Source organism: Anarhichas minor, unplaced genomic scaffold (genome assembly GCF_050575085.1).
Source record: "Anarhichas minor isolate MPS153535 unplaced genomic scaffold, ASM5057508v1 ptg000054l, whole genome shotgun sequence".
Classification (NCBI taxonomy): Eukaryota; Metazoa; Chordata; class Actinopteri; order Perciformes; family Anarhichadidae; genus Anarhichas; species Anarhichas minor.
Genome location: NW_027466500.1, coordinates 402578 through 405233, shown reverse-complemented (window position 1 = coordinate 405233; position 2656 = coordinate 402578). Strand labels below are relative to the sequence as shown.

The following is a 2656-nucleotide window of genomic DNA, read 5'->3' as shown; positions in this document are numbered from 1 at the left end:
CCGCGCCACGGAAGTCCATTAATTCGGTAAACTTTTCACACCCCTTAATGGTCTGCATATCCCACACATTGATGTCCGCCACTGGTGTAATCAAGCACACTTTGGAGGATAATTGCCACCCTTTGCAATCAGAAGGATCAAATGAAGTAGACCCAGTTAATCGACGCGAGGAACTTCAATCGCTGACTTCACACAGCCGAAGGGTAGCAGGCTACTTGAATGTCAAAGAAAACTAGTATAACCAAACAGCTTGTTTAAAGAAGCGCAATAGAGCTGATGAAGAAAGAAACCATCCCTCATTTTGAGTTTCTGTCACGGCTATAAAGAGAAATCGCATATAAATTGTGCTGCAATATTTTGCAGCAGATGCATTTGTTGTTTTAAGTTAATTTAGTCAGAAAGTCATTCAAATAAACTATAATTAATAAATGGCGAACTGTTGGCTCCAATGTTTTTGGAAAAACAAATGAAAATTCGTCATCTGAATAAGTGATTTTTTTGTCTCATGAATGTTTTATTTGGAAACAAAACCATAATAAATTATAGGAGTTATATCAATGTGGTGAGACTATCGCATTTTTTTTTTCCTGCTCTGTTGAAACACAAAACTGGTGGACCTTGACAACATTTTTCTTTTCTTGTAGAAATTCCTGTCTGCACATACTTTTTTTTTAAACTTAGTGATGGTAATACAGACTTTGCAGGTCATTATCATTACACACGCACATTGTGAAGCAGTCCTGTACAGTGGGGCTCTCTTTGAAATTCCACCCCTCCGCCTTTGTTGTGCTCAGCGAGGGGCGGGCAGACAAACAGGTCCACATGTATAAAGAGATCATCCCAGGACTATGAGGCAGGAGGCTCCGACAGCATCGTTCCCAAAACTCTCTGGAAACGTTGTGATTCAGGATTCAAGGGCCCTTTGGACTTTGTCACACAGCCACTTTTTTACAGCAAAACAGACGGGATCTTTTTTTCCCCGTGTTTTGGCAACACAGCAGTATTTAACAGGAGAATCATGGTGTTACCGACAGCGCATCGCTTCTTGGCTGTGTGTCTCATGCTGTTTGGATATCTTGGGGACGTTTACGCGGGGACAGTCCTGGTGAACTCCAATGCCATCAAAAACTTGCCCGGTGCTTCGGGTGTCAAAGGCACCGAAACCGTCAGTCCGAGTCCGCGCACCTCACCCTCCGGTAGCATGGCACACAAATTACCCGGGGACACCTTGCAGGTAATTCGCTTTCCCGTGCGTAAAAGTCAGTTCTGCGCGCCGGGACAAAAGTTATCGCTTGTGTAACGTTTTATATTTACTATCCAATGACACGCTGCTTTTGTTTCTATCAAACTTTAGCAGACAGGTGTTTGCACGGATGATGAAGACTGTGAAGGTGATGAATTCTGCAACGACGCCCGCGGCGCCTGTCTGCCCTGCCGTAAGAGCCGGAAGCGTTGCGCACGGGACTCCATGTGTTGCGCAGGAAACCGCTGCAGCAATGGTGAGCAGAGGCATCCCATCCGAAATTATTACTGACATTCATAATGTACTAATTTGTTGATGATAATTCTGATAGTTGGGAATAGTTTGCTTGTAGTCATACTGTCTGTATGTTTACTGACTGTGGTAAATGCAGAGCCTAACTGAATTTATTTCTTTTGACCATTCTAGGTGTTTGCCAGGCAAATGACATCGACCCTACAGATGCATCCATCGTCACAGGCTGGCAGAAACACAACACCACTCTGGAGCATCACACCAAGAAGCCCACTACTGCCCACAGCATTCAGCCTCATGCATCAAAAGGTGAGTGTCCTGTTAAGAATTATCAGTCTTTATTACATAAAAAACAACGACAGCACAAGCAGTTTTTTAGTAAAGTCTGTTTCATGTAACATACTTTCATCTCCCTCTATCTCCAGGCCAGGAGGGGGATACTTGCCTGAGATCTGCTGACTGCTCTGAGAGTCTGTGCTGCGCCAGACACTTCTGGTCTCGCATCTGTAAGCCCGTGCTGACGGTGGGCCAGGTGTGTACGCGCCACCGCAGGAAAGGCACTCACGGCCTGGAGCTGTTCCAGCGCTGTGACTGTGGCGACGGTCTGGCCTGCCGACCAGAGAAAGGAGAGCGAGACCACAGTGTCAGCAGGACAGCAGCCCGGAACCTACACACCTGTCAGAGACGCTGACACCAAAGCGTGCACACACACAGAGACATAAATACACACTCACACACACACACACATTCATCAAACCCGCAAATCAGTCACAGACACTGACAAACACTTTTTAGCCTTCCACACACCAGAGATGCTGACACACACACACACACGCATAGACACCCAACACCTAAGACATTCTTTCCTGCCAAAGTTGCTGACACAAACAGCACCCGGAAGGATAGACATGATTCCTGGAAAAGTGATACACCCAGAGGGATGCAACAGTGCAAGACGGACTGATCCAATTCTCCATCAACAAATGAGGAGTCGGAAGTTAGGAAGTGACATTTCAGAAGTCTTGGGAAGATCGATACATGTCGTCGGTAATGGCAGAGCTGTTTTGTTTCTCTTTTTATGGAACTTCAAGCCTCAGTTATTGCAGTAAATTACTGTATTGTAAATATTATTCTGAAGGTGGCACTTAATTGAGCTATTAA

The 2656-nt window shown here is 45.3% G+C and overlaps 1 pseudogene; it reads left to right on the top strand.

The window, feature by feature from the left end:
• The first annotated feature begins 822 nt into the window (after positions 1 to 822).
• Positions 823 to 2186, top strand: LOC142931846 (dickkopf-related protein 1-like; annotated as a pseudogene).
• Positions 2187 to 2656: the final 470 nt, after the last annotated feature.